Source organism: Mustela erminea, chromosome 12 (genome assembly GCF_009829155.1).
Source record: "Mustela erminea isolate mMusErm1 chromosome 12, mMusErm1.Pri, whole genome shotgun sequence".
NCBI classification, from domain to species: domain Eukaryota; kingdom Metazoa; phylum Chordata; class Mammalia; order Carnivora; family Mustelidae; genus Mustela; species Mustela erminea.
Genome location: NC_045625.1, coordinates 74,117,363 through 74,136,106, shown reverse-complemented (window position 1 = coordinate 74,136,106; position 18,744 = coordinate 74,117,363).

The following is an 18,744-nucleotide window of genomic DNA, read 5'->3' as shown; positions in this document are numbered from 1 at the left end:
GAGGCAAGCTTTATGGAACTCGCTGAATGGATTTTTCTTTTTTTTTTCTGTTGCCTTAGAATTCCAACTAAAGCCCAAAGAGCAGACTGATTTCTCCCACAACTCATCCGTGCAGGATTAAGAGATGACTCATAGCTCATCTCCCCCAAAATAAGTCACCCCCAATAAGGATACATTGAGGAGATTGATTAGAACGGGGGTCTTTGGAGAACAACGTGTCCTTTAGGAAGTTCCCCAGGAGAGGAAGCAAAAGGATTGCTATCCACTCCTTCAATCATTTAAGAAATTTGAACTGAGTCCCTAATGGGCTCTAAGCACAGTTCAAGGCTCTGGGGATATAGCAGTGAAGAGAAATTGATGACCTTCAAGCCAGATGAGGAGGGCTCCCTGAGCTGCTTTTGGGAAGATGTGGTTGTTAGCATAAGAGTGAGGGTCCATCTATAGGTTCACCTACGTAAGGTGAGAGAGTATAGGACCAAAAATCTTCTAGGGGCAACCTGCAGGAATGCAGTGTTTGAGTTTTTCTGGAGGCTGAGTGACTTCTGTGGAGGACAGATGGGTGGGAATTGTCTTGAAAGGTCTATGCTCAAGACCAGTAGTACCTTAGATTAGGAAAGGAGAAATTTGCCCTGGCGCCTGCACTTTAGTGAACTCTGGCCTTCCCCAGCCATGCTCCTGGCTTTCAGAGAAATTGGTTCATGACACGAGGGACACATGCCCACCTTAAAGATATGCTCACCCGGATACTATGGCTTCTTCTAGACCATGACTTGTGTCCCTGGGACTGCAGAATTCTCTCCCCAATGACCCCAAGACAGGCCTACTCCCAAGGGTCAACCTCATCATTTTGTGCATATGCCTAGACCCAAGGGCGGTTCAGGAGCTAGTTTTTTGCTGGTGGATGTGAGAACAGGGCTGTCTACACATGTATGCACAAGACCCTTTGGGATAACCACAGATGAGAGAGAAGACAGATCAATAGTGGACTGAGACCTCAAGCTTCAGGAGCCAGATTCTGGAATGAAATTTCAGGGAGTATAAGAATCCTAGATACAAGGATTAAGAAGGTGTGGTTGTTAGGGAATAAGGATAGAACACATTTTATTAAATAATTTCTAGCTTGACTTACAATTTTAAGACATACGTAAATATTTACAAATTGTGGGCTTCTGTTGATACTCTTGCGTTGGGCCCCATGAGTGTCAGAAGTGCCTCTATCCGGGCGCCTGGGTGGCTCAGTGGTTTAAGCCTCTGCCTTCAGCTCAGGTCATGATCTCAGGGTCCTGGGATCGAGCCTCACGTCGGGCTCTCTGCTCAGCGGAGAGCCTGCTTCCCCCTCTCTCTCTCTGCCTGCCTCTCTGCCTACTTGTGATCTCTCTCTGTCTATCAAATAAATAAATAAATAAATAAATATATTTAAAAGAAGTGCCTCTATCCTTAAGAGCTGCCTGCCAGGTGAGGCAACCCCTAGAAACAGGCTGAGAAGGGGAGTCGTAAGTGGACAGAGAGAAGATTCATCTCCAAAGTCAAAAAGCACAGGTCAGAAGTCCCTGACCTGTCCTATCCAAAGGAGTCCCTGACTCCTATCCTATCCAAAGGGAAGGATAGGAGTGTGAGGAAAGGTTAGGGGCAGTGAATTGGGAGGAAACAAAGGGGTTAAGAGGTGTCATGGAGGAAACCATAGAGAAGTGCCCAAAGCCTTCCATATATAGTGAGAATTTGGACATAGGCCTTAACAGAGGGCATTGAACCGCCAAGAGAGAATCACAAACACAGCTCTGTAAAATGCACACACAGTCTATTCTCCTTCCCTTCCTTGCCTGGACCCTAGAGCAAGGGGAGCACAAGTGCTAAAATTATAAACCAGCATTCATTCCCCACTGTACTTCCCAGAGCCTAGGTTCCGCCCGGGCTGGGGTAGAGGAGGAGCTTTTATTCAGATGAGAGAGCAAAATTTGATTTAGATTTCACAGGACTTCTTAAAAATATGAAGAGGAGGCTTCTTGAGTATCTGAAATGAGCTTGGGAAGCTCTGGGATCAGCCAAGATATTCTCAGGGAGCAGGAAATGGTGGTTTGACAGAAGGGGGTTGAATAGCAGTGGGCAGGACACAAGTAGCACTGTTAATTGACTGTACCCCCTTTGATTCACGCCATTCAGTTGATACTGACTTTTCTGACCTTCGATTTCCTCATCGCCAATAAAATGAGAGCATTTGAAAAAAATGTTCTGAAGAATAGGGATACTACAAGTAACATTTCTAGCACATGCATCTAATGAGACAACTACTGTAATTGTTGTTGTTGTGAAGAGCATTGTTATTGAAATTCCATGCTAACAATATGGAGCACTTTAGTTCTCTTCACCCACTCCTCGTTTCTTGAGGGGCACTGAAACTCCTAGTACATAGAAGTTTCTAGAAGGCCCCACCTTTGAATTTAGTAAGGCATAAATGTGGCAGCATTCTAATGGAGAGTGATTGTCCCTGACAGAGGGATTTCAACACTGAATCAGTCAACAGCAAGAGCAGTGAGAGAAGTTAATATTCATGGAGAACCTACTAAGTGTCAATGCTGCAATGCTGGGTATTTTACAGATATTTTCACCATTTAATACAAGAACTAGGGCCAGCTAGAACATGCCCTGAGCAACCCCCCACACCCCAGGTGATTCTCTGAAAAGTGAAAGAAACCCAGGGAATGTTTCTGAAACTTCAAATCTGAAATGCTGGGAGCTAGGAGGTTACTGCTGTGTAGAGGCTGCCTGGGAAGGCTTGCGACTTTCTGCTGCAAAGGCCAGTAAGAGCTCTTCAGAGAGCACTTACGGTGACAGGAAGGGAGGGACAATGCGTGGAGGATGCGCCTATGAGCCAGAGCCACTTGAAAGCTCTGCGAAATGGGGAATCTGATGAGGAGAATGGCTATTCACTCCTCCTCTAAAGTCTGCCATTTTGGCCAAACTTGCACATTAAATTGGTGCTTCATTAGATAGTCAGTGATGAATTTTAGAGCAAGAAACCAGTGCCAGAGCCCTGGAACACAAGAACAGGCAACTGGTCAGAGATTTAATAAAGCCGTGAAACACCCCTAGGATAGTCCTGCCAGGAGTACTCTCTGGGCAAAAGACTCTTTTGGTTTGCCTCAGTGGCTGGCTGAGATGGAACTGCCAGGACCGTTTCATCCTTCATGGAGTGCGGAAAAGGATTTCGGGAAGCGGCTTCGAACTGAGGGATTCAAATGGGTTCCTCCTGTGAGGACGGGAACACATCCTCTGAGGAGAGTGCCTACCGCATGGTGTCTTGTCACCACAGGAACAGACATGACAAAATGGCCTGGCAGACCACTCACAGAAAAAAACAAAACATGTATACACCTGGAAAACCAAAAGGGGAAAAGATTCAACCAGCCCTATAATTCCAGTAGCAACTGTTTCCCGGCAAACATTTCCTAAACCCCTGCCTACCCCATGCCAGGCTGTAAGTCCTAAGAATGCAAAGATGAAAAGGCAAGTCCAGCCCTCAAGCAGCTCGCACTCTGTTTGGTGAGAAAGACACGTTCCTAGACGGGACCGGCACAGAGCCATAAGGCCCAAGAGACAGGTTGACTTGTCCTGTAAGGTGTCATAGGATAACTCACTCGAATCTGGAAGGTCTGGAAGAACTTCATTCACCAGGGGAGTGACCTCTGGTTGGAGGCTTGAGACAAGTGAAGGTTAAAGTGGAGAAGAGAGGGCAGGGGTGGGGAGAGAGGGACAGGGAGCCGGAGAGGCACTCTGAACAGAGGGCACGTCTTGCGGGCAGGCCCTGGAGGAGGAGAGGGGGGCTGGTGGTTCAGTGTGGCTGGAGCCAAGGACCAGAGCGTTAAGTGTTGAACAAGGAGCCCAAAGTACACAGTAGGTGGACCACGGAGAGCCGTTGACACCCAGCTAAGTCCAAGGCATTGGGACTCCTTCCGGGGAACATGGCTCAGTCTGGCGATGCCCAGAGCAGATTTGCCTTTGAGAAGGATCACAGGGATGCTGGGTGGAGAAAAGCTAAGAGGTCAGAACTAACAACAGGAATAATGGACTAAGCAGAAACACCTGTCATTAAGGAGGAGGCCTTATTCCAAGACCCATCTCCCCTGCCCCTGTGCACAACTTGAGACAAGGATTTGCTTGCAAGCGATTTATTTAGAATGTGGGTCCTGCAGTATGAGGTTGAGGACAAGACAAAAGGAAGGGAAGAAGACCAAGGAAAGGTAGGCTCACAACCGAGCCTCTGCTGTGGGCAATTAAGTATGAAGGGGACATCTAGGAAACTGGGCTTTTTATCCACCAACATGCCTCTCTAATAGGTTGGCTCCCTGGCATTTCCCAGGCCAGAGGGGAATCTCCAGCAGTGAAATACAGGAGCTTGGGGAAAGAAGCCACTAGGGGACTGTCCACAAAAGCTGCAGGGGACCTCCAGGGTGGGCTGAGTGGCTCTGGTTGACAGCAATGAGTCCTTTCTCTGCACGGAGCTTCCACAACCAGATCTCCCAACGTCTCCACATTTCTATGGAAATTTACACATGCCTGAGGTGTAAGCAGACTGTGAGTTCAGACTCAAGGAAAGTGGCAGAGTCCCTGGGGCATCAGCCTAGCTCACTGTGTCTCCGAACAGACGCCCCGCCTGGATCTGAGCTGGGCTAACAGCCCCTGATTGCCATAGGTGTCAAATATTCACAATAATCACTATTGCAAATATTTACTGACTGACAGGGTTCACATAGAAAATGTTTTGTAAAATAATTAACGTTGTAAAAGATGCAATTACTCGAATTTATTTCTTGAAACAGATCCAAAAGTACTAGAAATTATCACCTGTAACAAGAAGGAGGAGCAGTAGCCAAACAAGAAACAGGTCACACGGGTGCAAAATGTATATTTCTCTCCTGGTTTTCACCAGACCTAAGCAGCCGTAGGCACAAGACATAATGACCCAAAGCCAGATTATTGTCTCCTCATTTTAAAATAGTTGGTACTTCTGGGTGATTAGTGTGTATGTGAAATGGTTGAGATTATGCATGTTAGCATCATGAGACCAGAGTCTGATGGTCCTGATTCTGTTGCTTCCTGGCCGTGTGTCTTTGGGGATGCCTTCTCACTTCGCGTTCAGTCTCAGATTATACAATTATAAAATGGAACAAATAATCCCTCCCTCCCCGTACAACATCTGGATCACAGTAGACACCCGTGTTAGTCAAGAGAATGAATGGAGAAAGATGTGCAGAAAGTATTGAGCACATAGTAAGAGAGCAAAAAAATGTTAGCTGTTATTATTGCCTTTGTGCTTTATTATAACCCAAAGCTATTTGACAGTCAGACTCATTTCACCAGAATTCCTACTGCTGTCATTACTTGGTAGATCATATAGTAGCAAAGTAAGCTATCTTGCACAGAGTGCTAAATTTGGAGGGAGAAACCCTGGACCCAGACCACGGCTCCATCTCTTACTGGCTGTTTGATCTTGAGCAAGTCACTTAACCTAAGCTTGGGAGCTCCATTGTCTATAAAATGAGATGAAAATGCCTGGCCCTCTCCACCTTGCAGGTAGGGGGCAAATTTAGAATAAGTTCTCTGCAAGCACTCATAAGCTGCAAAGTGCAATGTAGATAAAAGCTTTTGCCATTTTTCCTCTGATGTTGTGTGTTATGTGGAATTTAAAACATTAAAACATTTGAGACACTCATTTCCGTCCTTGGAGGCCTGCTCTGTTAAGGAAAGAACACTGAAGGACCTGCTGGTCACTGGAGGCCCACGGGAGCTTTTAATGCTCTCCTTTGCTTGTGACATTGTAGCCACTGGCCTCTCTGGACATGCTTTCTGGTAGCAGTGACGGAGTCTCCAATCAGCTCCACAAGCCCTCTGGGTGAAGAATCTGCAAGGTGCCCATTCAGAGTTGGGTTCCAGTGAAATTCCAGAGAACAGAGAGCGGCGGATTGTTCTGAGCCACTCTGACACAGGAAGGCATAGCGGAGACCTGGGATGCATGCTGAAATCTCCGTCTTACCATCTCCCCATCATCATAAGAAGGAAAGAGCTAGGAGAGGACTGTATTTCCATCTAGCAGAAATATTCACGAATAGCTCACATTGGCAGTCCAAGAGCCAAAGGCTTGATAGCTGTGTGTTGTCCATTAAGTCACTTAACCTCTCTGAGCCTTTGAGTGTTGTATCTAGATTGTGTGTAAGAATAGCTCATAGCATCTTTCTAGCAATTAAATGTGGTAACCGTACAGAGCCAGGCATGGCATCTAGCATGGCCTTATTAACCCTCGTTTCTCTCTTCTTGCTCCCCAGGCCCCCTCAACAATTAATAATCCAGGGGGAAAGTGGAGTCTGGTTAGACCAAAACAAAACAAAACAACAACAACAACAACAAAAATTTCATTAACATGACAGGCAGCAGAGAATAGTGATCAAGAACATAGACCCTGGGGCAGATTTCTAGGGCTCAAATCCCAACTCTGAGTTACAAGCCATATGCTATCTCCAGCAAACTAGTAACCCTCTCTGGGCTCCGTCTCCTCATCGGTAGAATAAGAAGAATAAGACCTGAGGTCTGAAGATTAAATGAGTCCCCATTTGTAAACTGATGGGTGCCTGGCACCATGTAAGTGCCAGATGGGCACTTGCGAACTCAAGTCCAGTCTTGCCTGCCAGTCTTAGAGCAATGACATGATCCACATCTGCCTGGAAAATCTCTTGCAGAGAGGACCAGCACTTCAAAGGCATCATTTGGCCTCATTTCTTGACTGACAGCCTCAGAACCACAGATGCTGCCTCTCGGACCATCCCCCAATGCTACATAAATCTTTATAGAACTGGATTGTAAAGAGCCAAGTATTGGAAAACTGAAAACCCTAATATCCCAATCGATTGCCTGAGAGTAGTTCAGTGGCGTTTCTTTAAGCTCTGTAGCATCATCCAGGACCCGCTGTAATGGTCCTCCACCTCGGGCTCAGAAGGCAGAGGGCAATACCATCCTGCAGTTTGTCCCGGTGCCTCTCTGACTGCTGTCAGATAGAACAAAATAAATGGTCCATGGAGTCGGGGTCTTCTCATTTAACGCCAGTGCGCGGGATCCAGCTGTGGGCACTTACTCCCTCTAGCATATCCCCGGATTGGCTGCATCTGATTGTGTGTTGCGGCCGAGATGGGAAAGGAGAGCCAAGGAGGAAGTAAGGTGCTGAGGGAGAGGAAATGCCACCTCGGTTATAACCACACTACAGTCTGGGTCTGGGCCAAAAAAAGGAAAATTAAAAAACAAAACAACAACAACAACAAAACCTTTAAAGAAGCAGCACTCAGCAAGAGATTGGTGTGGGTCTCCTTTCCTTGGGTTCTGTGACTACAATTCAGAGTCTCTTCTCTCCTGGACTGACCACAGGTAAAAAATGGTGGGTAAAACCTCCTCCAAGGATAGCAGCTGTCCCTGGTCACGGTGTGTGCCTTCCAGCGCACCCAGCCACAGGGCAGCCTGAGTCCCGAGCTCCCCACCAAGAGGGGCACAGAGCCCTTGGGAGTCTGAGCCCGGAGCCCTCTGAGCCAGGTGAGAGGAAAGGTCTCCGGAATCCCATTTCCAGCAGGTCGTTATCCTCACCCTGTCTTTTGTTTCCCCGCTTGGCGATCCTGAGCCAGTGTTGAGCAGGCGGTCTTCAGGCTTGTTTGGATTCCCGTGCACTCAGTTCTCGGCAGCCCTTAAAAGCCTGATAGGAGACAGTGGAGCCGCAGTGATTGAGGCCAGCTGCTCTGCACCCCCGCCAAGGGTGCTCGATTCTGATTGCTGTGCTGCAGGGGTCCGATCGCCGCAGTCAGCGGAGAGGGCGGGGGGGGGGGGGGGGGGCGACGAGGTGGTCCAGGCCACCGTCCCCGAGGTCATGCCAGTCCAGGAAGTGTTCCTCCTGCAAAGCAGCTCTCATGCAGACGCCACTCCGAGCTTTTCCAAAATGATAAAATCACCTCTAGGGAAAGAGAAGAAAGAATGTATAAAAATGTCTTCTGAATGCTGGGTCTTTCATCAGCCTCTCAATTGCCTGGTACATTTGCTTGTTAGGCTGCATCTCGCCTCTCGTATTAGTCATTCCGGCGGCCCCCACGCAGGCTGCGATTTGGAACTCTCGGGGTGCAGTAGGTTGTGAAAATGACTATAATCCTTCATCTCTCCCTATGTCAGATCTCTGGGCGCTGTGACTTTATAGGTCCAGCTCATGAAGAGAAAGCGTCTCTTTGCCCTGCCCTTGAATCTGGACTTGCCCTGGCTCGCTCTGGCTGGGAAGTAGAATGTTGTGGACATGACAGGGTGACATTTCCAAACTCTTGGCCTCAAGAAATACTTTGCTTGCTTTCTCTCTCTCTCTCTCTCTCAGCCCTGCCCATCTGCCATGTTAACAAGCCCAAGCTGGCCTGTTGGATGGCAAAAGGCCATGGGGAACAAAGACAAACCATCCCAGCTGAGGCTTTCCTATACTGAGCAGCCCCCGGCTAACCCACCAGCGAACTGCAGACACAGAAGTGAGTCCTGCTGAGATGAGGGAAGCCCAGCCCAAAAGGCCAACCCCAGAGTCCTAGGCCAAGGAAGTGTTTGCTCTTTAAAGTCACTAAATCTTGAGGTTGTTACAGAGCAAATCTCATGTAGCGGTTAGTTTTCCAAAAAGACAAAATCACCTTAAAAGGGAGAGAAGAGGAAAAAGAAATTTTAAAAAGGGTTTGGCAGGGGCGGTGGGGGGGGGGGTCAGGGAGGGGGATATGCAGAGAATTTTTGAATGTTCTTTCCTCCAGCCTCAATTACCTGAGATAGACTGACTCTGAATCTCAGCTGCCATGTTAGCAGCTCCTCCCGAGGCCTCCAGGCATGTGCAGCTGCGAATTCCCGCGTAAAGAGGTTTCTCTTCACTAAGATTCCCCAGCCCGGCCAACCCATTTCTGGTCCTGGGGAGGTGAAAGCCTACTGGGTGGACAGTTGATAAAATCCCACCTGTTTCTTTTATGGTAATTCTGCCTGTAAAGTGGAAAGTGGTGTGCTCAGAATGTAAAGTAACTTTATTAACATAGAAAAACACTGTGTCTTATCTCTGAGGCTGAAAAACTGAGATGCTACAGAGACCGTAAGTAGACTATCTTGAGAAGCAGTAGATTTCCAGGCCTGAGTATGTGTGTGCGCGTGCGTGTGTTTTGGTACGCCCCTTGCTAGTGGTGGGGGGAGCGGATGTTTATTTAGTGCCTATTATGTGTCTGGCATATTCTAGGTCTCTGCTATTTTTGATAAAAATCTCACAACATCAACATGAGGTGTTTTGATTAGTAGGTGAGGATGGTGAAGTCCCAGAAGGTTAAGTCAATTGCCCAAAGTCACACGGCCAGCAAGTTGTAAAGCTATAGTTTGCCTTGTGCTATCTGTCACAGCTTGAGCTTGTTGAACTGTATTGTCCAAATGGAAGGCTTCTGGATACAGATATCAGAACTTCTACAAATATTTGGTTAGAATAGTTTGATTTCCCTATCTAAAAGACTATAATAAAAATCCGTACACCCTAAATATGCTACATTCCAACATTTAACATATCAATGAACACCATTATTTCATCATTTTAGGGTCTCCATATGCATTTGATAATACACACCTCAGAATAAAACAGCTCTGGTATATCTGGCACATATTTGAGTATCTGTAGGGATGTCTGAGTGGCTCAGTTGGTTAAGCACCTGACTCTTGACATTGGCCCACGTCGTGATCTCAGGGTTGTGAGATCCAGCCCCATGAGGTGAGATTCTCTCTCTCCCTCCTCCCCCATACCCCCAACTCGTCCTAAGTAAATAAACAAATAAATATTTGTATCATATATGTGTGTGTGTGTACGTATATATGCTATTGCTTGAGAGTGTAAGAAATCTACATTGTTCTTTCTTTTTTTTTTAACATATAGGCACATGCATGTCAAATTAAGTGAGCGTGTGATCATGCATATACACACCATCCTTTTCTTTATTGTTTTTAACAATTTTTTGCATTTATTTATTTGAGAAAGAGAGAGTATAGGGAGAGGAGCAGAGGGAGGGGGACAAAAAGACTCTGCCCTGAGCATGGGGCCCAATGTAGGCTCCATCTCATGACCCTGAGATGATGACCTGAACCAAAATCAGGAGTTGGATGCTTAACCTACTGAGCCATCCAGGCACCATTAAATATCAGGCTTGACCTGTGCCCAGATGTAATTCATTGCACAATTATTCGGGAACCCATCACGATAAATCTGTATTATGGATGATTTCAAACTTTTTTCTGAGAGTTTGGAGTGCTCCCATCCTGCCATTTATATTTATGATAGAAGGGCAGGCATTGGTTGGGAAAGGTGAGCCAAGGTTAAGAGGGACATATGGTGACAGTGTCCAACCAAGCCTGGAGATATAGTTACTGAGGGTCGAAAGAATCACCATGATTTAGGTGATAGCTCATCACCAGGGTCCTGGCTACCAGCCCAGTGTTGGGGCCATGAAATTGGGAAGGGAGAACTACCCTCTGCCCTGCAAAGTGGGCCTGGACCACCTCGTGCATAGGGGAATCCTCCCTCACTGGACCACTGCCACCCTCCCCACCTTTCCAGTGAGAAGAAAGGAGTGAGTACAAAACAGTCATGACCGCGTTGCATAGAAAGGAGAAAGTTGCCTTCCTTGTCAGAGCAGAAGAACCCTCCCTCACTAAGTGAGGCAGAAGGCCAGGTCTGGCTCTCCCAACTCTTGAGGCAGTGGGTGATTCAGCTTTGAGACAAAAATGTCCAACTATTCTTCTTCCAAGCTTCTTTAACATTTAATTAAAGCCTCTTCTGAGATTGAAAAACAAGTTATTTATCAAAAATAAAACAACAAAAGAATCTGCTTCTATTTATATACTCTTGTGAATCCAGACTCTCTGCTAACAAAAAAAATAGTAATAATCAGAAACAAAGTCAATGAAATTAGTAAAGTTGGTCTTTGTTTGCAAATACTGTAGTATGAAGAGCATCTGTTACAGGATCTGACAAATCTAGGCTTGAAGCAGCTTTGCCACTTATAAGCTGTATGAGTTTGAGCAAGTAACTTCTTGAAACTCAGATTTCTAATCTGTGAAAGTGTGGCTAATACCAATTCACAGAGTTATTCAGAGAAGTTAATGAGATAAATATGTGAAATTTCCTAGCACAACAAAGAGGTGACAAATAGATCCATTTATTCCCTTTTCATCCCTAGGGCCCTCTCCACCATAGCACTTGATACGCCATCTTATTTTCCTCCTACTCAACAAAATCTATAAGTCTGATGAACTAAATCCATTCTGAGTTGTCAGTGATGCTCAATGATTTTAATTTTCACAAAGGTCTGGGGCTGAAATTGGATAATTTCTGAGTCAGATACTCGGAAAGCCAGACATTATTTTGGACAGGGAGACCTTCCTGATGTCCTTGAAATCACTCGTCTATCTAGTTAGTGAGCAAAATCACCCACTGTCTTGGTCAGTGACCTTGAAAATGATCTTCAAGTGTGTTTTACCCAGGGGTTGTACCACACATCCCACTAAGGGATAGGGGGAAAATATTGAGCCCTTTATTTATATTTATCTTAAAAAAGTAAGAAAGAAATTAAGCTTTCCTAATAACATATAGGTTGGTGCTAGCAGCATCCATAGGCTTTTATGTCTAAATGTCATATGCAGAGAAGAGTCTGATTTCTGCAATACAATGACACATTTTCTCATTCTTTGCTTTCACTCTTTACCTGGCTGGTGATTCAAACCTTCATTCTGAAAGAGAAACCATTAGTTAGCCTGACAGTAAAGAGTTCCGCAGTTTTCCATTAACATATTCCACTGGACATGGGATGAATGAAACTCCATGGAGAATACCCTGGATTCAGATTCATTCTTCCACTGTATGGAAGCAATCTAAATTTCCCATTGATTTTTTTTTTTTAATGTAGTGTTCTGTGATTCATTGTTTGTGTATAACACCCCATACTCCATGCAAACCATGCCTTCTTTAATATCCATCACCAGGCTCACCCATCCCCCTCCCCCCATCCCTTCTAAAACACTGTTTCCCGGAGTCCGTAGTCTCTCATGATTTGTCTCCTACTCCAATTTCTCCCTCTTCATTTTTCCCTTGTCCTAATGTCCTCCATGCTGTTCCTTATGTTCCACAAATAAGTGAAACCATATGATAATTGATTTTCTCTGTTTGACATTTCACTCAGCATAATCTCCACTAGTCCCATCCAAGTTGATGCAGAAGTTGGGTATTCATCCTTTCTGAGGGCTCCAAACTCTCAAAAAAAATGTTTGAAATAATCTACAATACAGATTTATCATGATGGGTTCCCAAATAATTGTGCAGTGAATTACATCCAGGGCACAGGTCAAGCCTGATATTTAATTAAAAATGGTGTCATGGTGCCTGGGTGGCTCAGTAGGTTAAGCATCCAACTCCTGATTTTGGTTCAGGTCATCATCTCAGGGTTGTGAGAGGGAGCCTTATATTGGGCCCCATGCTCAGGGCAGAGTCTGTTTGTCCCCCTCCCTCTACTCCTCTCCCTACACTCTCTCTTTCTCAAATAAATAAATGCAAAAAATTTTAAAAACAAAAAAAAGATGGTGTGTATATGCATGGTCACATGCTCATTTACTTAAGCTGATATGCATGGGCCTATATGTAAAAAAAAGAAGAAGAAGAGAAAGAACAATGTAGATTTCTTATACTCTCAAGTAATAACATATATACATACACACATACATTATACATATATTTATTTACTTAGGACGAGTTGGGGGTCATGGGGGAGGAGGGAGAGAGAGAATCTCACCTCATGGGGCTAGATCTCACAACCCTGAGATCACGACGTGAGCCAATGTCAAGAGTCAGAGGCTTAACCGACTGAGCCACTCAGGCATCCCTACAGATACTCAAATACGTGCCGGATATATCAGAGCAGCTTTATTCTGAGGTGTGTACTATCAAATGCACATGGAGACCCTAAAATACTGAAATAATGGTGTTCTCTAATATGTTGCAATGTAGCATATTTAGGGTATATGGATTTTTATTGTAGTCTTTTAGATAGGGAAATAAAAGATTAACCAAAGAACAGATCTTAACTATAGAGAGCAAACTGCTGGTTACCAGAGGGGAGATGGGTCGGGGGGTGGGTGAAGTAAGTGATGGGGATGAAGGAGTCCACGTGTCTCGATGAGCACTGGGTGATGGAGGGAATTGATAAACCACTATATTGTATTCCTGAAACTAATTAAAAAAAAAAAAGTAAAAAAAAAAAAAAAAAACTGTGTAACCAGAACATTATCCCCACTTCATCAGACCCATAGTGATGAGATTCTAGAGCAACCCATTCAACCCTCTAGGCCTGCCTGCAGCAGAAGCTGTGCGCATCAATGCAAATCATCAAGTTTTTACCTTGATAAGAGAGAAGCAGAAAGCCCAGTATGCCTGTTTTATAAACAATGGATACAAATGGTAAACAACCTACCCAAAAGAGAGTATATACTTAGTCAAAGCTCAATATTAAAGCCACTAAGGTCAGGGCTACAACTAGCCCATATGGAGCCTTTGTCATAATTAGAAATGGACATCCCATGCTTCAGGTGAATGCACGCCCACAGCACTGAGCTCAGTCCTACCTACCCACTAATTTAGTACCCCTGTGAAGGACCCAGTCTCTAAAACCATTTGTTCACAATGACCCTGGCAAAAATGAATTTATGGACATACATCAGCCTATTTAGAAAATGCTACAAGAAAGAACAGACATGTATATTTTTCTCCTGAGTTCCTAGGCTCTTTCTCCATGACTTGTGAGGGGTGAGAGCTCATGTATACAAAGGGAAAGAGGGAAAACAAACAAACTAACTAACTAACTAACTAACTAACTAACCTAGCCATCCAGGTAATGTTTGCTAGAATGGATTTGGGTAGAATTGAATCTCTTTTAACTTGACCTTGTCTAGATGTCTCCCTCCCTTTCTTCCTTCCTTCCATATTTCCTTCCTTCCCTCCCTCCATTTACCCCTCTCTCTCCCCTTTCTTTCTCTTTCTTTCTTTCTTTCTTTCTTTCATATTATGACCACATCAACCAAATAATGAAAATAAAATAACCAATTCGTTTTGCCAATTAATTTTAATCATCTAGTCACTATTTAGTTCCTGTGATATATTTGATTCTAAACTAGGGAATATAAAAGTCTCATAAGAAATAAAATCCTGGGGATTTTAGCCACCTAGCTCGGGAAATATTATTGATGCACAGTAAATAGGATGATTTAACCCTTAAGCATTATTTACCCCAACTGGCAAGGAATGTGATGATGACCTTTGTTTGAATATTCTGCAAGTTATTTTTAAATATTTATCCCCTAACCTTACAAAATATATAGTTCTCATTTCAACACTTTTTTGGGTATCTAAGAAAATTTCATGGCCCTGAATATTTGTTCTACATCAAAGTTTCCTCTAAGCTAAAACTGTGAAGCCAGTCTGTGATTTGGGCCTGGGCAAGAGTGCTCTCTAAATATTTATACAGTTGAGCCAAAGGGAGAGGGAGCTAGGAACATGATAGTTGGGCCTCCAGGAATATCATATCAGTGATACTCCATGCATCATTAAATTTGCTGAGGCATTGAGGTATCTAGCCCCCACAATATTTCTAGAGCCAGCAACCTCTATATGTGTCCACAAATATAAATCACTTGCAGAGATGGATCCCTGCATGGCCTCTGCTCCATCCCATTCATCACTAGGCAAGCCTGCTGTCGGTGCCCCTGATATTCTCACCCTGACCTAGAGGAACCACCTTTTCTGTGAGGCAGAGGTGAATGAACCTACTTTATCCCTGGTGTTTTCCAGAATGTGAGTCCTTTCCCTGACCCATAGGGAAGGAGTCACACTCCTTCCCCTAGCTACACAAGGCAGCTTGTTTTGGAGTTTGAAACACTACAGCACCTAACACTAAGGCAATGTTCAACTACAAAAGAAAATGAAAATGAATAGGAGTCTGATGGTTTATGGGGAGAGAGAGCTTGATAACTTTTGCTTTTTTTTGTTTGTTTGTTTTGTTAATGAACAATCAAGGCATTTGACAGGGGTCTTTCAAAGGTGAAATTACAAATGGAAATTTGTGCTGTGTCCATTTTAGTCATATAATGGTCCTCAAGACTAATGGTATTTAAAGATCACCTAGCAAAATTGTTTAAAATGTGAGTTCCTGGGCCTCCAGTCCTGAGAACCTGAAACCCCACAACTGGGGTGAGCACACAACTGGCATTCCTATTAAGCATGACAGGGAAGATTCTGTTGCAAGTGATTGTTGGAATGACCTGTGAGAACATTAGCATATGGCCATTGCTCTTGTCACTGCTGCTGTATTGGTATTTTCGGCAGTGTTGTTTTCATGTGTACCCATCAGGGGCATACTTGCTATTTACTGTTGTTGGTGGTAGTGGTGTTGCATTTCAAATCAGAGATAGGTGTTTGGGACAGAGCATTAGCCAGGAATCAGGAAAACTGAGTCTAGGCTCTACTACTAAACAACGGTATGACCTGAGGTCAATCAATTAGCCTCTCTCATATAAATAATTTTCAAGGCCCTTTTCAGCTTAAAAGTTTCAGATATAATGAACCTCAATTACAGTGACCAGTCTGTACTTTCTTTATTCCATCTTTTTGAAAGTATTGGAGAGCTCTGACTTCTGTTGTTGTGGCTACTACTTTACCATTTATGTTTATTTGAAGAAGTTGCTCAAACTCCAAAATTTCATTCTTCTCATCTGCATAATGAAAGATTAACTCCTCCCTTGTTTACCTCCTGGGGTAATGTTAAACTAAAATGGTATCAGGAACGCAAGATTTTATGAAGTACTATGGAGGCATAGTATCTCATGCCCTCCAAATCAGAAAATGCAACTGCAGATCATAGAGCTGGGTTTGTCTCATAAGTATATCTTGAAGAAAGCCTGACTGGGTTGAGTTCAAACAGAATGGAAGGTAAGAAAATGGAGACAGGTGGTATAGATAATATTTTTAGGAGTTTTTTTTGTGAAAGGAGCAGAAAAATAGGCCTGCGCTGTAGGGGTTCATTGGGGCAAAGAAGATGGAGGAGAGTAAGGTGAGGGTTATTGTTAACATTTCTATGTTCAGAAGAGTGATCTGGTACAGAACGAGATAACAAAATGAAAAGATCAGACTGTAGGAAGCTGGCCTCAAATGGATGTGTAGGATTGAGTATTAGGTTGGAGCAAACATCATAACAGGGAAAAGGATAATACAGAGGTATATATGAAAGGAAGTTGATAGATTCTTGGTGGAGGTTGTGGAAGCTCTTTCTTATTCATTATATTTACCCAGTAAAATAAAATCAAGGTCAGTTTCTGAGACTGAAGAAGATGGAAGTTTTGGAGGTTTGAAGAGAAAGGAGAAGATGGTGTCTCTTTTGGAGGGATAGTGGGAAGTGAACTGAAAGAGAAATGACAAAACTAAGAATAGACTTCACTTTAAAATGATGAATATCAAGTGAAACCATTCTATACGATTGTGTGTTTTTCTTCAACCACATGGGCTGCTTGGTTCAGGTGCAGAGTAGGTATAAAATTGGATTTTTCAGTGTTGATTTTTTTTTTTAACTAGTAGAGCTTGGTGGAGTGAATGGGTCAAGGAGATGAGGATTTATGCAACAGGGTAATTATGGTGATGGGCCATTATATTTAAGCTTAGCAAAAACATGTGTCAGTGGATTGGTAGTTCTGGTAACTTTGAAGAACTGGATCTGATTATTAGAGGAAATAAAGTGGAAAATGGGAAGTGGCAGCCAGAGAGTGGAATGTGTGAAATTGAAAGAGAAGCACTGACAAGGTATAGGGAATGACCATAGAAGTGGGTGACTAAGGTAGAATAAAGAATGAAAGAATCATGGAATTTGAGTAGGCCAAGGAACTGAGAAACCACGGTATTGAATGGACCATCTACATCAGTGTTTAACTTCCCAGCATGCTGCATGAGTGTGATCTTGAGATAGATACTAGGACAGGGGCCAGTATTTTCCTTTAGTGAATGAAGGGAGTAACCAGGGGGATAATAGAAGAATGGATAAGATAGTCCTCTGGCTTGTGCTTCAAAAGAATATATTTGGAAGGATGAGATGGTAAGGGAATATGGATGGATGGCGGTCCTAAAGAGACCCTGAGGAGTGCAAAAGACAAATCCAGTCCCAGTGGTATGCAGATGTTTTTATAGGAAAATACAGATTTTTATTTCTCTTGAAAAAAACATGAAATTCCATCACAAGAGACCCCATTTCCACAGATTAAAAGATGTCTGAAACTGAGCCTGGCTGCTTCTCCCCCACCCCTTTTAGAGACACAGAGAGAGAGGTTTGAAAAAGAGAGCATGGGGAGGGGCAGAGGAAGAGCGAGAATCTGACTCTGGACTCTGTCTCAGGACCCTAAAATCATGACCCGAGCCAAAATCAAGAGTCAGATGCTTAACTGACTGAGCCACACAGGCACCCCCTGGCTGCCTCCTTTTTTGATGGGTTATATAACCTCCATTCTCCCTAGTTTAAATACATCTTCTCTCCTTCCTGAAACCAGGATCCTGGGTTAACTTCCACTTATTATGAATTGTGTTTTCTAAATATAGACCCAAACCATCTGTAATCTTTTACTATGTTACTATTTCTATTAAAGAAAGGATGGAAAGTAGGGGGGAAAATATTAGACCAAGAAGACTGTATGTTTAACTTAGTCTTCTCTTTTTTATATTATCAGCCTAACCCTAGTAGGCATTCGATCATGAGACTCCTGCCCTAAATCTGTCTGATGAATTTATCCCAATTAAAATCTGCCAGAAGTTATTTTCCATAGACCAGAAATTACTTTCTCTTATGTGATAATCCTTTGGCTTTGAAATCCCAATTAGGCTTGACAGCACAATAAGAAATGAAACTCAGAAATAATAAGGTAACCTAGTTGCGGCTCAAAAAGAAAGTGTTTGCCAAGTATATGGGTGTTAGGAAGAGTAGATACAGCCCTATGGGCACTTCCCTCCATCCATCACACCAGCCTTAAATCTAGGACTAGCAATATCTATCTAAGACTGGGCAAGCCCACAGTCATGGGATCCTTTGCCCTGATGGGTCCTTTATTCTGCAGTAGTTGTCAAGACCACCCCACTTTGAATGTGCCTCCAGGAGAAGCAAAGGACATGGCAGGAGATACAACCTTTTGCTCTCTCACGGACTTAGGACCTCAAGCATATCCTTGGCATTGTTCAAAAGTTAAAAAGATAATAAAGCAAAGGGAAATCGACCAAGATCAAGTTATGCCTGCCAATGCATCACACATGGTTCAGTCTTCTGGTTCTGGCCTAGTTACTCTGAAATGCAATAGGTTCCTAATCTCTTTGCAAGTTGCATTCTTAGAATTTTTCCCAATAAAATACTGCATCAGAATAGGTCACATTGGGAGACTTCTTTAAAATATTCCATGACACTTAGAGAGCAGAAATGTTGTAGGAGCCTAAAACATAATTAGTAAGTTCCCCGAGCATAACTAGGAAGTATACCTAGTTGCCTGAAGATGAGTTCTAGATGATAATTATGGTGACCTTGTGATTTATTTTCCAAACTAGGACACTGAGACTAAAGAAGCATCACCATTAAAGGTCATTCCAGGACAACAGGTGTGAATAGGACT